This window comes from Ambystoma mexicanum, chromosome 6p (genome assembly GCF_040938575.1).
Source record: "Ambystoma mexicanum isolate Mex_15411 chromosome 6p, UKY_AmexF1_1, whole genome shotgun sequence".
Taxonomy (NCBI): Eukaryota; Metazoa; Chordata; class Amphibia; order Caudata; family Ambystomatidae; genus Ambystoma; species Ambystoma mexicanum.
In genome coordinates, this window is record NC_090935.1 from 1385000917 (window position 1) to 1385019600 (window position 18684).

The window sequence follows — 18684 nt, forward strand, 5'->3', positions numbered from 1 at the left end:
CAGCGGACGCTTCCAATATAGCAATGGGGGCGGTGCTTTCACAGAGACATGAAACAACTGGTCATTTACACCCAGTAGCTTTTTTTTCTAGAAAGTTTTCTGCGGCAGAAGTGAATTATACGATTTCAGATCGTGAATTGCTAGCTATCAAGTCTGCTTTTGAAGAATGGAGACATTTTCTTAAAGGGGCTAGGCACACGGTAACTGTACTTACGGATCATAGAAATTTATTGTTTTTGAAGTCTGCAAAAACTTAGTCTCCACGACAACTTTGTTGGTCCTTATTTTTTGCAGACTATGATTTTGTAGTGACCTTTAAACCCAGGAGTTTAAACAGAAAAGCAGACGCACTATCCCGCCAATTTCCTGGAAGTGAGGCGGAAGAGGTTCAAGAACCAGAACCGATTATTGCTCCTGAACGCTTTCTGTTAGCTGGAGTTTTTAAAGGTATGGATGTGTTGAATGAAGTTCTCCAATCTATGTCCTTACAGGTGGACAGGGTGTGAGGGAGGTGCTCAGTCTTCTAGGAGACCTGAATGCACTCTGGCATGATTGGCCAGCTGGCTGTCCGGCAAGGACAGCCACCCTGCTGTCTGAGTGACAGCCAGGCTGGAATGAATGGGAGAAAACTGTTTAAAAGCAGGTCTCTGGGTCTTGGAAAGCAGAGTCGTCCACTGGAACGAAATAACCGAAGACGAGCTGAAGGAAGACGACTGCTGCAACTCCTGGTGCACCGGTGAAGCCCTGCTGCAGGTCCAAATTGCCTGAAATCCATTGACAGAGAAGCTCTTCAAGGTTAACTTCTTACCTTGAGTTTGGTGGGTACAAACAACTCGTTAGCCTCGTGGACACCGTCCCGATACTGGACACATTTTCTCTAGAGTGCTGTTGAAAACTGGATAGCCAGTGGGAAGGATACCAGTTTGTGGTCTTTAAGGCACTCACACCTTAACTGACATTTTGCCAAGCTTGTGGCCTCTTCCCTGGGCAGTGCAGGAACCTACCAACGTCCTCCTTTTTGTCCCCACGACTGAAGCTCAGGAATAGCGAGATCTGCAGGAACTGCCAGGAACACCTGCCTCAGCTACAGATCTTCTTCAATTAAAAAGGTACTGTGCAAGTGTGGTCAAGAAATAATTTCTGCCGCAGTGAAAGTTTGTGAAACTTTCCCAACTTTGAAGGCCTGTCCTTCCCTAAACCAAAATCTAACTTTTCGTTTGACCAACTACTTCTAAAAACCGTGTCAAAGACTTAACCGTTTACTACCAGAACTGTGCTATCGTATCCAAGACTCTGAACCATTGACTTTGGCCCAGGTCTATTGAATTGAATTTGTAGTGAACTGAAACTATTTGCCCTACCTCTGAAAGTAATTTGTGTTTTAATTCTTTTAACCTTGTCTTTTTACCCCTTTTTAAATTAACTGAAGTGCCATTTTGCTCCCACTTCAGGGGAGCTGAACTTATTCAGAAACTGATTGGCTGTGTATTGGAGTATATTAGATAATTCCTCACTAAAGCAACAACGCAAAGACACTAAGAATCACAAAGAATGGATTTCCAAAAGGATACAGTTCGAAAATGAGTGGAAAGTTTAAAACAGATTGCAGCAAAATGACAAATTGGGTATTTTGCCCTTCTCTGGCGCCTGAGTATCTGGGGTGGACAGGATGTGAGGGAGGTGCCCGAAACTCCCTGTGCTCGGTCTTCTAGGAGACCTGAATGCACTCCGGCGTGATTGTCCGGCTGGCTGTCCGGCAAGGACAGCCACCCTGCTGTGTGAGTGACAGCCAGGCTGGAATGAATGGGAGAAAAGTGTTTATAAGCAGGTCTCTGGGTCTTGGAAAGCAGAGTCGGCCACTGGAACGAAAGAACCGAAGACGAGCTAAAGGAAGACGACTGCTGCAACTCCTGGTGCACTGGTGAAGCCCTGCTGCAGGTCTGAATTGCCTGAAACTCCATTGACAGAGAAGCTCTTCAAGGTTAACTTCTTCCCTTGAGTTTGGTGGGTACAAACAACTCGTAAGCCACGTGGACACCGTCCCCATCCCCATACTGGACGAATTTTCTCCAGCGTGCTTTTGAAAACCGGAAAGCCAGTGGGAAGGATACCAGTTTGTGGTCTTTAAGGCACTCACACCTCAAACTGACCCAGCACACCCTATCTTACCATAGAGTGCTGGAGGGTTTGCCTAGCTTCCCCTGAGTCAAAACACTCTTTTAACAATCAGATGTTACCCTTTCCTACTTGAAATGACTGGTGGCAGTGGTTTAGATCAAACTACTATGATTTTTCCCCACCGCAAACCGCATTAGCTAAAAATCGGGTCAGCCATTTTTTTCAATATGGCGCCCCATAACTTTCTGTAAAAACAGACTCTGGTTAACTTTATTTGCCATTTCTTTTAAAAGGTCCTTCTAGTGTTTGTCTCTGCGTGCCAAACCTGGTTTGGTCCCTTTGTTTGTTGTCCTTTGGCGGGCTTTAGTGCTGAAGCCCCCCTCTGGCGCCAGGATGTCTGGGGTGGACAGGATGTGAGGGAGGTGCCCGAAACTCCCTGTGCTTAGTCTCTCAGGAGACCTGATTGCACTCTGGCATGATTTACTGGCTGGCTGTCCGGCAAAGACAGCCACCCTGCTATGTGAGTGTTCCCTTGAGTTTGGTGGGGCCAACTAACTCACAAGCTACCTGGACACCGTCCCCATCTGGTCGAATTTTCATCAGTGTGCTGTTGAAAACGGGATAGCCAGAGGGAAGGAAAGCAGGGGGACTTTACGGCACTCACACCTTAATCCGACATCTTGCTACAGCTTTTGGCCTCTTCCCTGGGCAGTGCAGGAACCTCCCGACATCCTCCTTCTTGTCCCCAGAACTGAAGCTCAGGAACAGCGAGGTCTTCAGGATCTGCCAGAAACAACTGCCTCAGCTACAGCTCTTCTCATTTGAAAGGTACTGCGCAAACGCGGTCCTGAAATATTTTCAATTATCGAGAAAGTGCGTGAAACTATTCTCAAACCCGAAGGCTTGTCCTTCACTAAACATTTGTCAAACCTTTCGCCTAACCAAATCCTTTAAAAATCTGTGGCAAAGAATAACCGTTACTTACCAGAACTGTGCTATCCTATACAAAACACTCTGAACCATTGACTTTGGCCCAGTCCTATTGAGAAGAAGTGCTAAGGTGTATCTAACTGAAACCCTTTGCCCTGCCTATGAATGTATTTGAGCTGTCTATTCTTATAACCTTTTCCCTCCTTTATTAAGTACCCGAAGTGCCATTTTGCTCACACTTCATTTTTGAGCTAAACTTGTTCAGTTATTTACAGGTTGGATATTTGTGGTTTATTAATGTGTGACATTGAGCTGCTTATGCTAGTGTACTGTTTTATAACTGACTGTGTAAATAAATGTATATTCTTTTACCAAGAAACCTTGAATTTGTGTAACGTGTTCTACTGCTCACTCAACTCTGGAGATAAGTTTGGCTGCTCAGCCACTGCTACCACATTACGGTGTAGTGCAGGCTTGTACTAAAGGTGAAATTGTGCTGACACTTGTAGTCTTAATTGAATGTAGTGTTTCCAAAGGGTACTGCATGTGATTCTGCCTAACATGGGGGAAGGGAGAGGAGTTTTGGTGGGTGGGTTTAGGGAGAGGGGGGTTGTGGGTGAGAGTCGGTAGAGGATGTGGGGTGGGTGGGTAGGGGTAGGTAGAGGTGGGGGGTTGGTGTGGGGGTAGGCAGCGGAGGGGGTGGTTGGGTGGGGGATAGGGGGTTAGGGGGGGTAGGGAGAGGAGGTTGGTATGTGGGTGGGGGTAGGGAAAGGAGGGGTGGCTGGTTTGGGATAGGGAGAGGACGGGGTGGGTGGGTGTATTGGTAGGGAGGGGAGGGGGCAGGTGTGGGTAGGGAGATGATGGAGCTGGGTGGGGGAAGGGAGAGTACGGAGTGTGTGGGAGTAGGTAGAGGAGGAGGTAGGGTCAGTGGGGGTAGGCAGTGAGGGTGGGCTGGGGAAGGGAGAGGAGGGGGTGGGTGGGTTGGTGTAAGGAGACGAGATGGGGTGGGTGTGGGAAGGGAGAGGAGGGGGTGGGTGGGTGGTGGTCTAGAGAGAGGAGAGGGTTGGTGTAGGGTTAGGTAGAGGAGGGGGCTGGGTGGGGGTAGGGAGAGGAGGGGATGGGTGAGTGAGGGGGTAGAAAGAGGGGGGGGTAGGTGGGTGGGTGGTAGGGAGTGGAGGTGGCTGGGTGGGGGCTAGGGAGACAAGGGGGGTAGGGAGAAGAGGGGTTGGGTGGGCAGTAGGGAGATAAGGGGGTGGGTAGGGGTTGATAGAAGAGGGGGTGGATGGGGGTGTTAGGGAGAGGAGGGGTTGGGTAGGTGACGGCAGGGAGAGGAGGGGGTTGGTGGGTGTGGATAGGAAGAGGAGGGGGTGGGTGGGGGTAGAGAGAGGAGGGCAGAGTTGTATGGGGAAGGGAGGTGGGTGGGTGGGGGTACGGAGAGGATGGGGGTGGGAGAGTGGGGGTAGGGTGTGTTGGTAGTTGGGAGAGTAGGGGGAGGGTTGGGGGGTAGGGAGAGGAGGGTATTGGGTGGGTGGCGTGTAGGGTGAGGAGGGTGGTGCATGGGTGAGGGGGTAGGGAGAGGAAGGGAGTGGGTGGGGGGTAGGGAGAGTATGGGGGTGGGTGTGTGGGTAGGGAGAGGAGGCGGGTGTAGGGGTAGGGAGAGAAAGGGGATGGATAGGTGGGGGTTGGAAGAGGAAGGGGGTGGGTGGGGGTAGGGAGAGGAAGGGGTTGGGTGGGGGGGTAGGGAGAGGAAGTAGATTGGTGGGGGTAGGGAGAGGAGGGTGGTGGGGGTAGGGAGAGTAGGGGAGGTGGGTGGGGGTTAGGGAGAGGAGGGTGGTGGGGGTAGGGAGAGTAGGGGAGGTGGGCGGGGGTTAGGGAGAGGAGGGCGTGGGTGGGTGGGTGCAGGTAGGGGAGAGGGGGCTGGGTGTGGGTAGGTTGGGGAGGGGGATATTGGGTGTAGGTAGGAAGGGGACAGGAGGTGAGTGGGTGGGGGTAGGGAGAGGAGGGGGGTGGGGGTCGGGAGAGGAGGGGATGGATAGGTGGGGGTAGGGAGAGGAGGGGGGTGGGTGGAGTAGGGTGAGGAGGGGGCTGGGGGTAGGGAGAGGAGGGGGGTGGATGGGTGTTGTAGGGATGGGAGGGGAGGTGGGTGGGTGGGGGTAGGGAGAGGAGGGGGTGGGTGGAGTAGGGTGAGGAGGGGGTGGGGTTAGGGAGAGGAGGGGGTGGGTGGGGGTCTAGGGAGAGGAGGGGGTGGGTGGGTTAGTGTAGGGAGGGGAAGGGGGTGGGTGTGGGTAGGGATGGGGGTGGGTATGTGGTGGTAGGGAGTGGAGGGGAGATGGGTGGGTGGGGATATGGAGAGTAGGGGGTGATTAGGTGGGTAGGGAGAGGAAGGGGGTGGCTGGGTGGGGGTAGGGAGAGGAGGGGTGTTGGGTGGGTGGAGTAGGGGGTAGGGATTGGAGGGGTGGGTGGGTGGCAGTAGGGGGGAGGGGGGTGTTGAGTGTAGGGAGGGGATGGGATGGGTGGGTGTGGGTAGGGAGGGGAGAGGGCGGGTAGGTTGGGGTAGGGATGGAGGGGAGGTGGGTGGACGCTAGGGAGATGAGGGGGTTGGCTAGGGGGTAGGGAGAGGAGCGGGTGGATGGGTGGGGGTTAGGGAGAAGAGGGGGTGGATTGGTGGGGATTAGGGAGAGGAGGAGTTGGGTAGGTGGGGGTAGGGAGAGGAGGGGTGGGTTGGGGGTAGGGAGAGGAGGGTGGTGGGTGGAGTGTACAGTGAGGTGGGGTTCGTGGATGGGGTAGGGAGAGGAGGGGTGGGTGGGATGTAGGGAGACGAGGGGGTTGGCTAGGGGGTAGGGAGAGGAGGGGGTGGATGGGTGGGGGTTAGGGAGAAGAGGGGGTGGATTGGTGGGGATTAGGGAGAGGAGGAGTTGGGTAGGTGGGGGTAGGGAGAGGAGGGGTGGGTGGGGGTAGGGAGAGGAGGGTGGTGGGTGGAGTGTACAGTGAGGGGGGTTCGTGGATGGGGTAGGGAGAGGAGGGGTGGGTGGGATGTAGGGAGACGAGGGGGTTGGCTAGGGGGTAGGGAGAGGGGGGGTGGATGGGTGGGGGTTAGGGAGAAGAGGGGGTGGATTGGTGGGGATTAGGGAGAGGAGGAGTTGGGTAGGTGGGGGTAGGGAGAGGAGGGGTGGGTGGGGGTAGGGAGAGGAGGGTGGTGGGTGGAGTGTACAGTGAGGGGGGGTTCGTGGATGGGGTAGGGAGAGGAGGGGTGGGTGGGTGTGGGTAGGGAGAGGAGGGGAGTGGGTTGGGGTAGAGAGAGGAGGGTGGAGGTGTTTGGGGAAGGGAGAGGAGGGTGGGTGGGGTAGGGAGAGGATGGGGATGGGTGAGTGGGGTTAGGGTGAGGAGGGTGGGTGGGTGTAGGGGAGGAGGGGGAGGGTTTGGGGGATAGGGAGAGGTAGGTGGGTGGGATAGTGGGGGTAGGACGAGGAGGGGGTGGGTGGGATGGGGTAGGGAGAGGTGGTTGGTGGGTGTAGGGTGAGGAGGGTGGTGGATGGGTGAGGGGTAGGGAGAGGATGGGGGTGGGTGGGTGGGGGTAGGGAGAGGAGGGGGTAGGGAGAGAAGTGGGTGGGGGTAGGGAGAGGAGGCGGTGGCTAGCTGTGTGGTTAGAAAGAGGAAGGGGTTGGGTGGGGGGGTAGGGAGAGGAAGTGGTTTGGTGGGGGTAGGGAGAGGAAGTGGGTTGGTGGGGGTAGGGAGAGGAGGGGGTGGTTGGAGTTAGTGAGGAGGGGGTGGGTGGGGATAGGAGAGGAGGTGGGGTGGTGGGGGGTGTTGGGTGGGAGAGGAGGGGGTGGGTGGGTCTGAGTGGTGGAGGGGGTGGTTTGAGGGTAGGATGGGAGGGGGCAGGTGGTTGCTGGTAGGGAGGTGGTGGGTGGGGTAGGGAGTGGAGGGGAGGTGGGTGGATGGGGGTAGGGACAGGAGGGGTTGAATAGGTGGGTGTAAGGAGAGGAAGGGGGTGGGTGGGGGGTAGGGAGAGGAGGTGAGGTGGGTGGGGGTAGGGAGGGGAGGGTGTGGGTGGGTGGGAGTAGGGAGGGGAGGGGGTTATTGAGGGTAGAGAGGGGATGGGATAGGTGGGTGTGGGTAGGGAGGGGAGGGTGTGGGTGGGTGGGGGTAGCGAGAGGAGGGGGTTGGGTGGGTAGGGTGAGGAGGGGGGTGGGTGAGTGGGGTAGGGAGGGGAGTGGAGGTGGGTGGGTGGGGGTAAGGAGAGGAGGGGGTGGGTGGGGTAGGGTGAGGAGGGGGGTGGGGTAGGGAGAGGAGGGGGGTGGGTGGCGGTAGGGAGAGGAGGGGCGTGGGTGGGTGAGAGTAGGGGGGGTGGGTGAGGGGATGGTGGGGGATGGGGTGGGTGTGTGTGGGTAGCGAGGGGGTGGGTAGGTGGTGGTAGGGAGTGGAGGAGAAGTGGGTGGGTGGGGGTAGGGAGAGGAGGGTGTGGATAGTGGGGTTAGGGCGAGGAAGGGGGTGGGTGGGGGTAAGGGAGAGGAGGGTAGGTGAGTGGTGGGTAGGAAGAGGATGGGGGTTGTGTGTGTGTGGGTAGGGTGGGGGGTGGGTAGGTGGTGGTAGGGAGTGGAGGGGAAATGGGTGGGTGGGGGTAGGGAGAGGAGGCTGTGGATAGGTGGGGTAGGGAGAGGAAGGGGGTGGGTGGGTGTGGGTAGGAAGAGGAGGGGGGTGGGTGGGGGTAGTGAGAGGAGGGCAGAGTTGTATGAGGAAGGGAGGAGTGTGAGTGGGTGTAGGGTGTGGAGGGTGGGTGGGTGAGTGGGGGTAGGGAGTGTAGGGGGAGTGGGTGGGGGGTAGGGAGAGGTTGGTTTATGGTGGGGGTAGGGAGAGGAGGGTGGTGGCTGGGCGGGTGTAGGATGAGGTGGGTGATAGATGGGTGAGGGGGTAGGGAGAGTATGGGGTGGGTGGGTTGGTAGGGAGAGGAGGGGGTGGGTGGGGTAGGGTGAGGAGGGGGGTGGGGTAGGGAGAGGAGGGGGGTGGGTGGCGGTAGGGAGAGGAGGGGCGTGGGTGGGTGAGAGTAGGGGGGGTGGGTGAGGGGATGGTGGGGGATGGGGTGGGTGTGTGTGGGTAGCGAGGGGGTGGGTAGGTGGTGGTAGGGAGTGGAGGAGAAGTGGGTGGGTGGGGGTAGGGAGAGGAGGGTGTGGATAGTGGGGTTAGGGCGAGGAAGGGGGTGGGTGGGGGTAAGGGAGAGGAGGGTAGGTGAGTGGTGGGTAGGAAGAGGATGGGGGTTGTGTGTGTGTGGGTAGGGTGGGGGGTGGGTAGGTGGTGGTAGGGAGTGGAGGGGAAATGGGTGGGTGGGGGTAGGGAGAGGAGGCTGTGGATAGGTGGGGTAGGGAGAGGAAGGGGGTGGGTGGGTGTGGGTAGGAAGAGGAGGGGGGTGGGTGGGGGTAGTGAGAGGAGGGCAGAGTTGTATGAGGAAGGGAGGAGTGTGAGTGGGTGTAGGGTGTGGAGGGTGGGTGGGTGAGTGGGGGTAGGGAGTGTAGGGGGAGTGGGTGGGGGGTTGGGAGAGGTTGGTTTATGGTGGGGGTAGGGAGAGGAGGGTGGTGGCTGGGCGGGTGTAGGGTGAGGTGGGTAGTAGATGGGTGAGGGGGTAGGGAGAGTATGGGGTGGGTGGGTTGGTAGGGAGAGGAGGGGGTGGAGGGGTAGGGGGAGAAAGGGGATGGATAGGTGGGGGTTGGAAGAGGAAGGGGGTGGGTGGGGGGTAGGGAGAGGAAGGGGTTGGGTGGGGGGTTTAGGGAGAGGAAGTAGATTGGTGGGGGTAGGGAGAGCAGGGTGGGTGGGGGGTAGGGAGAGGAGGGGAGGTGGGTGATGGGTAGGGAGCGGAGGGGATGGGTGGGTTAGATTAGGGAGGGAAGGGGATGGTGGAGGGTAGGGTGGGGGAGGCGGTGGGTATGTGTAGGTAGGGATGGGAGTGGGTAGGGATGGGTGTGGGTAGGTGGTAGTAGGGAGTGGAGGGGGGATGGGTGGGTGGGAGTAGGGAGAGTAGGGGATGATTAGGTGGGTAGGGAGAGGAAGGGGTGGCTGGGTGGGGGTAGGGAGAGGAGGGGGGTTGGGTGGGTGGGAGTAGGGAGTGGAGGGTGGATGGGGGTAGAGATTGGAGGGGTGTGTGGGTGGCAGTTGGGGGAGGGGGTGTTTAGTTTAGGGAGGAGATGGGATAGGTGGGTGTGGGTATTGAGGGGAGGGGGTGGGTGCGTTGGGGTATGGAGGGTAGGGGAGGTGGGTGGGGGCTAGGGAGACAAGGGGGCTATGGAGAGGAGGGAGTGGGGTGGGTGGGCTATAGGGAGTTGAGGGGGGTCGGTAGGGGGTAGGGAGAGGAGGGGGTTTGTGGGGTAGAGAGAGGAGGGTGGTGGTTGGAGTGTAGGGTGAGGAGGGGGTTTGTGGAGGGGGTAGGGAGAGGTGGGGTTGGGTGGGTGTGGGTAGGGAGAGGTGGGGAGTGGGTGGGGGTAGAGAGAGGAGGGTGGGTGGGTGGGTATGGTTAGGGGAGGAGGGAGAGTGGGTGGGGATAGCGAGAGGTGGGTGGGATGGTGGGGGTAGGAAGAGGAGGGGGGTTGGGTGGGATGGGGTAGGGAGAAGAGGTTGGTGGGTGGTGGGTGTAGGGTGAGGAGGGTGGTGGATCGGGGAGGAGAAGGGAGAAGATGGGGTGGGTGGGGGGAAGCAAGAGGATGGGGGTGGGTGGGGGTAGGGAGAGGAGGGGGCTGGGGGCTAAGGAGAGGAGGGGGGTGGATAGGTGGGTGGTTAGCGAGAGGAAGGGGGTGGGTGTGGGTAGGGAGAGTAAAGGGGTGGGTGGGGGATAGGGAGAGGAAGTGGGTTGGTGGGGGATAGGGATAGGAGGGAGGAGGGGGGAGGTAGGGAGAGGAGGGGGTGGATGGGTGAAGGTAGGGAGAGGAGGTGGGTGGGTGGGGTGGGGGTAGGAGAGGATGGGGGTAGGGAGAGGAGGTGGGGTTGTTGGGGTAGGGAGAGGAGGGGGTGGGTGGTTGGGAGTGGGGAGGGGGTTGGGTGAGGGTAGGGTGGGGAGTGGGCTGTTGGTTGTTGGGTGGGAGGGGGTGGGTGGGGTAGGGAGTGGAGGGGAGGTGGGTGGGTGGGGGTAGGGAGAGGAGAGGTTGGATAGGTTGGGGTAAGGAGAGGAAGGGGGTGGGTGGGGGGTAGGGAGAGGAGGTGAGGTGGGTGGGGGTAGGGAGAGAAGGGTGTGGGCGGGTAGGAGTAGGGAGGCGAGGGGGGTTATTGAGTGTAAAGAGGGTATGAGATAAGTGGGAAGTGAGGGGAGGGGTTGGGTGGGTGGGGGTAGGGAGTGGAGTTGGGTAAGTGGGGGTAGGGAGACGAGGGGTTGGGTGGGGAAGGGTGAGGAGGGGGTGCGGGTAGGGAGAGGAGGTGGTGGGTGGGGTAGGAAGGGGGGGGGAAAGGAGGGGAGGGGTGGTGGGTGGGTGGGGGTAAGGAGAGGAGGGAGTTGGTGTGGGTAGGGTGAGGGAAGTGGTGGTAGGGAGGAGGGGGTGGGTGGGTGAGAGTAGGGAGGGGTGGGGGTGGGTGAGGAGAGGGAGTGGGTGTGTGTGGGTAGGGAGTGTGGGTGGGTAGGTGGTGGTAGGGAGTGGAGGGGAAGTGGGTGGGGGTAGGGACTGAAGGAGGTTGGCTGGGAGTAGGGAGTGTTGGGTAGGGAGGGGGTGGGTGGGTGGGAGTAGGGAGGGGCAGGGGTGGGGTCAGGGTAGGGAAGGGAGGGGGTGGGTCAGGGTAGGGAGGGGAGGGGGTGGGTCAGGGTAGGGAGGGGATGGGATAGGTGGGTGTGGGTAGGGAGGGGAGGAAGTGGATGGGTTGTGGTATGGAGGGGAGGGGAGGTCGGTGAGTGGGGGTAGGGAGAGGAGGGTGTGGGTGGGTGGGAGTAGGTCAGTGTAGGGTATATTGTGTATATTTGGGGCCTAGTGGTATTTTCTTACTGCCAAAAATAAAGTAATTCAGCAATAATCACTCCTTGCATTCAGATTGGGTTTGGTATTATAGTAATAGTGGCAATGCATTATTTCAGTACACAGATACATTTAGTTGGTATGCATTTCGTTGTGGTGTAGTGATGAGCATAATTTCTTTGTTTTATTTGTGGCCCCAACATACAAAACCCCTTTCTTTTGTTTAGACTGTTCTTGTGATCTCTAGAGGCCTCAGGCTTCTACATTATTCAAGAACACCACATTTTCATATGGAATGCCACTTATGGCTGTTATCACTGATTTATCTACACCAGTGAGCTATGCTTCCATAAAGTATTCACAATAACATGTGGTATAATCACTAATTTATTTACATTAGTGAAACTATTTCCAGAGGGCTCTCTTTCTGCTGACTCATATACGTCCAGCAAACTATTTCATTATGTTCCACTCAGAAATCACACACGCATAACAGCTATTTATAATTGCTCATAACATTACTTTATCTGCATAGAAACTTGGTGCTTTAAGCATAATTCCCTCTATGGCATAAAACATTTTTTAGACACCAAATGAAACAGAAACACGAATACTCTTAGGCAGACTGTGTTATCACAATTTCATTTTACAATGATACATTACCATTCATGAGACAATCCTCTTCTGAAATAAAAAACATGAGAACGACAAAATGCAAGAACACTACGAATTTCATTTCATATTTGCACAAGAGAGAAAACATTACATCGTTGGTTTTGCCTTCAGCTGGCAACATTAAAATGTATCATTTGAACACAGTGAAAAGCTATTGCTACACTGCCTGTCTAAAATAGGTCTCATGCACATACCGCACCCTCACTTTCATACAAGATAATTACCAGCAAATTGTAGCTGTTTAGCATGCAAACTCCCCGGACTGGTCGCTTTCTTTAAATGGCTCAAGGCTTTCCTTCAAAGCACCTCAGCGAGGACATGCAGTTCTGATCTGCGGTCTCTCAAGCCGGTGCTTATGGACTGGAATCTTCAGTCTGGGAAAGTCAGCAATGGACTGGGACGGCACCTCTCAATCAGGAAAACCCCATAGAAACTCCAGCCAGTTCTTCCCCGGAGCTTTGTAAAATGTCCTCTGCCTTTCTTCCTCCCCGAAATGTACCAAGAGACCTCTGTTACAGCCCTTCAGGTGACGTGTCACCAATGAAAATGCACAATAATCTATCCTCCACTTTTAACAATGGCTTGGCTTATACAGTTTAGAAACTGTATCTACTCATTTCCTGGCATGCATATTTCACATCCAGCTAACACAGTGAACAGAGAAAAAAAAATGAATCCAAGTGCACGTTTAAATGACTTTCAGAGCCTGTTTTTTTTTCACCTCATTTTGCACTGGAGAACACATTATGATGTTAATTGATTAAGATCATGTTAGTACTGTTAATTATATTAGTTCATTAATCCTCTAATGTGTCTCCTGCAACAGAGGCATTTCAGGAGAAAAAGAAAATGGTGCAATTGCTTGTACCGCATTATAGCAATACATTAATCCCATGCAATGGTGCTGTGCTCCCAAAACACGCTAAATAATCCTACATATCCCCTCCTTTTTCTGAGAATTTTGGCAATGGTCCAAGCCACAATTGGAAGAAATCCAACTTGCTCCCTTTCTTCTTTTTTAAAATGTAACAATCCAATACAATTAATATTCAGGTGTGAAAAATGAAAATTGAAAAATCACTGTTCAATCATCATAATATTAAAATTCATTTTTTAGTCCATCAGTTCTTATAAAATGTTCTATATTTTTCTACCGGTTGGAAGTGTCCAGTGTCTTACTTTTGTACTTGAGTTCAATCACAAAATAATAAAATAAAACAAATGACTAAAACAAAGAATTAACATAACAGATTAAAATAATGTATTAATATAATAAATACGTGGAACTCCATACTCCAGGACACTTGTCTGCCTCTGATATGTCCCGACCAGCGATGTCACATCATTTGGTTCATTCGAGTACTCTTCCATCTTGGCACTCTTGGATCCTTTCCCCATAGAAGTCATCACTTTTTGGCATTCCGGTTACTTTATCTTAACCTCCACCCGGAGGCAGGCATCATTCGATCTTCATCCAGGGGACTCCAGGACTCCATCGTCTCCCGTGACCTCCGGTACAAATATGTTAATATTCTAAACCAAATAGAAAAGAAACAAATTAAGTACATAGCACAATACTTTCACCCTTTTTCCTCTTGCTTTCTGAAATTAAACATAGGTTAAAGAGAAAACAAACATACATAAAACAGCATTCAATATTTAATACATTTTCACACCAATTCCATACATTTTAGCTTCCATTTTTTTTATATATATATATTCACATATATTACAGTGTTTATGTGCCATTATCATAATCAACCATCTTTATTTAACTTCTCAGCCAGTTCTATTGACTAGACCCATTCACTTTACCTTTTTATGTTCAAGGGAATTCTTCTGTTTCTACACGCTCAAGTTGTTTAATCTCATGTTTAGGGTGACATTGTTTTATTTGATTTACGTGAACAAACTGCTCTGTTGCTGTTTCACCTTCAGTCTTCAAAATTTTATAGACCACAGGAGAGACCTTATCTATGATTCGAAAAGCCCCCTGCCAGGCTGCTAGAAATTTGGAATGTTTCTGTTTACCTTTTCAAAAATGAAATTTATACACCTGATCGCCCACACAATATTCCTTTACTGACGTCTTTTTATCATAATATGACTTTGCACTGTCAACAGCTCTTTCTAAATTTTTCTGTACAAAAGCAAATGCATGTTGTAAATGCTTCCTCAGTTCATCAATGTATTCATGAACTGTGGATGCGCTCACAAGTGTTTGCTCATGTGTCCTGTATAGCAGGTGTTGTGGTAACACCATTTTCCTACCTGTCAAAACTTCATGAGGGCTAATACCTGTTGCTTTGGCAGGAGTTGATCTGATTGCCATCAGAACCAAAGGTAAGCGTAAATCCCAGCTGGAACCTGCTTCTGCCACGAATTTCTTTAAAATGTCCACAACAGACCTATTGCTGCGTTCAATTCCACCTGAAGAAGCCGCCCGATATGCGATATGTAGCTTTATCTTCACACCCAATATTTGCCATACCTTACTCATTAGAGCACTTGTAAAATGACTTCCTCTGTCTGATTCTATTCTTTGTGGCAACCCAAATCTTGAAAACACGTGGTTCACCATCAATGTGGCTGCTGTTTGCGCACTACAATCTGGTGCAGGAATACACTCAATCCACTTCGACATCAAACATACCACACTTAAAATATACCGGTTCCCCCTGCTCGACCTCTTTACAGGCCCTACATAGTCTATTTGCAAATCTGACCATGGAAGAGTTAGGCCTCTTTTCGTTAATGGAGCTCTATGCATTGGTGAAGCAGGTTTAAATTGGGCACATACTAGACATCCTCTAGTATATAATTCTACATCTTGGGACATATGTGGCCAATAAGCATAATCTTTTAGTATTTCCATTGTTTTCTGTGAGCCTCTGTGGCCTGCAGTTATAGCATCATGTGCATGGTGTAGCATTAACCCTCTGAATGAAAGGGGTACCACCCACTGTATTTGTCCTGTTATGGACTCTCTAATCATGAGTCCATTTTGTAGTCTTATTCGTTTTTTATTCTTTAATAGCACCCTTAACTCTTCTTTTCCCATACAATCATTTTCTGTTAAAGGGTTTTGTTCAGGATCTATCAAATGATTATAATAGATTCCCAAAATTTGATCATTCTTTTGTGCCTCAATCAGATCTTGATCTGGTGTATCATAACTCCACTGTACCACTGGTTGATCTGTCTCCTTTGGTGCTTTAGAACGTGTTACTGCATCAATTTCTATTTCACTCAGTAAATGTTCAATAGGTAGCAATTCTCCCATCACAGCCCCAATTTTAGCCAGGTGATCTGCCTTATCATTTCCCTCCTTATCCTCTCCTGGAGTTTTCAAATGCCCACAAATTCTCCTCTAGTATATTGTTAAATCATTTTCTGACACCAATTTGTCTTTGGCTTGTATCATTTTACCATGTTTAAGTGGCTTTTTATTGTATGTAATCATACCTCTCGCCATCCAGCCAGGTAAATATTCCACAAAGCTATTTCGTACGTAATCAGAATCAGTACCAGGACAATTTCACTGAATTTATCATCAACTGCAGAAGCAATTGCTTTATAAATGGCTGCCAATTCAGCTACCTGACTGCTCCTAGCACCAGTTCTCATCCCTATACTCGGGACACCTTCACACTTCAACCAGACATTCCCTATTCCTGACACTAATTGTTTATCACTGTCATTTTCAATGTGAAAGGCACAACCATCAACATATACAGTTGGCAAGTCTTTGCATGTTTTTTCATCAAAGGCTTTATGTGGTGATTGTTCAAATTCCTGCCAATTAGGTTCCACTTCTATTTCATTTGATACTAGTTCAGCTGCACAGTCATATAAATCTGCTAAACCTTGAGCAATTGGGCTTTTTTTTTATTTTGGCCATATCTCACTTCTACAGGAAAACCCTGTAATGCTAGCATCCATGAAGTGATTCTGGACTGCGCTAAATTACCTGACCTAATTCTTTTACTCTCTAAAAATTACAAAGGTTGATGATTTCTCTCAATAATCACCTTTTCTCCCTGAACAATGGGGCGGAAATATTGTAGCGCCCACACAGTGGTTAATAGGGCCTTTTCACATTCATTGAATTTAATTTCAACTTTGGAAAATGCCTTACTTGCATATGCAATGGTTTTGTGATTCAAATCATGTTTTTGTGATAACACTGCTGACATACAATGTTCAGAGAAACCTATTTCTATAAAGAAATCCCTGTCCTTTATGGGATATGCTAAACATGGTGCCTTTACAAGACATTCCTTTAATTTAGCCACTGTCTCAGACTGCTCTTTTTCCCATTTCCAGGGTGTATTAATTTTAAGCAGTTTGGTCAATGGTTGAGTGATTTCAGCATAATTTTCAATGAACTTTCTGTAATAGCCTGTCATTCCTAATAGACTTTTTACCCCTTTCACATTTTTAGGATCTTCTAGTTTCTGTATGGCTTCTATTTTCTTCTTTTGTGGATTTAGTCCATATTCAGTCACTTCATGGCCTAGAAAGTTCACCTTTTTCTTGAACCATTGTGCTTTTTGTAAAGATACTTTGGCGCCTGCTTTCTGCAATTGGCCAAGAACATGTCTTATTTCATCAAAATGGCTTTTCAAGCTTTCATTTTTTATCAGGACATCATCCACATAAATTATGGTTCCTTTTTCTGCTGCATCAGGCATAGCCTTTCTCAAAAATATGCCAAATTCACTCCCACTATTGACATACCCGAATGGAGTTCTAACCCATGCATATTGAGTCTTATCAAATGAAAAGGAAAATAAATTCTGTATCTCCTCTGCTAATGGCACACACCAATATCCAGAGGTGAGATCTAACGTAGTGACACTGAACAATTTTGAACCATGTACCTGAGCTAATCCCTGATCAATGAATGGCAGTGGCCATCTGGATACTGACACTCTTTTATTTAACTCTCTCAAATCTGCACACAGTCGCCATTGACCGTTTGGTTTTAACATACCTAATATAGGTGTATTGGGTGTGCTATGAATGGGCCTGATGAATCCCTGCGACTCCACATTTTTAATAATCTCTGTCAATGATTCTAAACATGCCAGCGGTAGTCTATACTTGCGTACAAATACTGGGCTTCTGCTACACCCTTCCGGAAGTGTGGCCACATGTAAATTAGTTAGCCCACAATCATAAGCATCTTTTGCAAATACATCTTTAAACTCCATAAATATCTTCCTCAATTCATTCCTATCCTCCTCGTTGTCACATACATCTGCTAACAAAATCTGCTCCTTTACCATTTTGGGGAATTCTGGAAAATGTTCTGGCATGGGAATCTCAGCGCTTTCCTCTAATTGTGTGGCTGTGTCTCTTTGTAAAGCTGCCACATTTAAATGTTTTGGCATATCAGCTTCCACTTCAATGGGCTGATTTTCTATTTCATTTTCATTTAAGTTAAATGTTATGCAATCCTCTTGATGACAGCACACTGTCTCGCTTGAATCATAAGGGTACACAGAATGAATTTTAAATATCCCTTTGGGCTGATAGTCCAGGTGTTCTGGCAATTCATCCTTAGCATCTACATACTTTTCAGGGATATTGCCAATCATCATGTTATTTAGATCAGCTGTGTAATGTGATTTTTGTATGGCCATTCCTACTGGGGAGTTTTCCTCTAAATAATTATTCTGATAACCTTTATAATTCACCATAATTTTTGCAGACCCTTCACCCACATCTACCAATGGAATGTATTCATAATCCAGGTCCTGCTGTTTTATGGATTCATTCAGACATACAAATGCATCAGAATCTTTCATCTGCTGTCCATTTTTGCATTTCAGTGTTATTGCAAACTGCTTTGTGAATGCAGGGATAACAGTATATTTCCTCATTTGTAATTCAATTGCATAAGGGACCAGCTGTGCGCAATGATAAGCCCTTCTTTTGTCTTCAAATTCAGGTGCCGGCCCACCTATGCGTGATCATATCTTTTGATTAAGGAAATCTAGCACCATAAACATTCTGTGCATGATGTCATTGCCCATGTAAAAGTCATTTTGTGTTTCACACACTATCCAAACACTATGGTAAATTGTTTTTTGTCCAATGCTAATTTTCAGCATGCATCTACCTGCAATTCGGTTTTCAAAGTCTGGACCGTCCAAACCAGAGACATGTGGTTTTTAATCCTAAATTTCGGGATCTCCTCCCTTTCCATTATTGTTAGCAACAATTTCTCATTAATGAAGCTCCTTTCCTGTTCAAGCGCTAAAGTGGCTTTTATTGTTGTAGAATAGTCATTTATCCCAACATGAACCCATGGTTGTTCATCTTCCATGTGTATTTCAGCAAGAGTGGTAATGTGTTTTTCTGAACCTGCTCTAGGAGCAGTATTCTGTTTGCATGTCTTCTCTTTTAAATAAAAACTTAAGGTGTGCTCATCTATGGCAGTTTGCCATTCTTTCCTTGGGTCTAAGTATATTTGTACAGGTAATTTTTTATTTTCACTCTGCATCTTGTCTTAACACATTAATATAACAGTGACGCTAGGTATGCAACTATTCTGGGGATACACCTCCACTGCATCATTTGTTTTTGCAACGGTGTGACATTCATTTATATTGCTGTTTTGTGATTTTAGTTTCTTAGGTCTCAATGGTTTTTTTGTTAAGGACCACAGTACTCAATTCACCCCATCTATGAGCGGAGATAATCTTTTCAGGCAATCTGTTCCCATTAGAAATGGAATATCACAAATGGATGTGACCAATACCTCCTGTTTCATTCTGTGTTTACCTATCTTTATGTCAACCTCGGTGGCGCCTATAATAGGCACGTCCTTCCCGTTAAAATTATGCACTGGACCTTGATTCTCCTTTACTGTGATCTGATTCTGCTGGGATCTCCCTTCATTGATACTCTTTACTAATTCTTTAGACATAATTGTGGCCTGTGCGCCAGTGTCAATCATTGCAAATGTATGGCATTTTTCTTCCACAATGATGGGAGCATAATACCTGTTTTCAACTTCCTCTAACACACA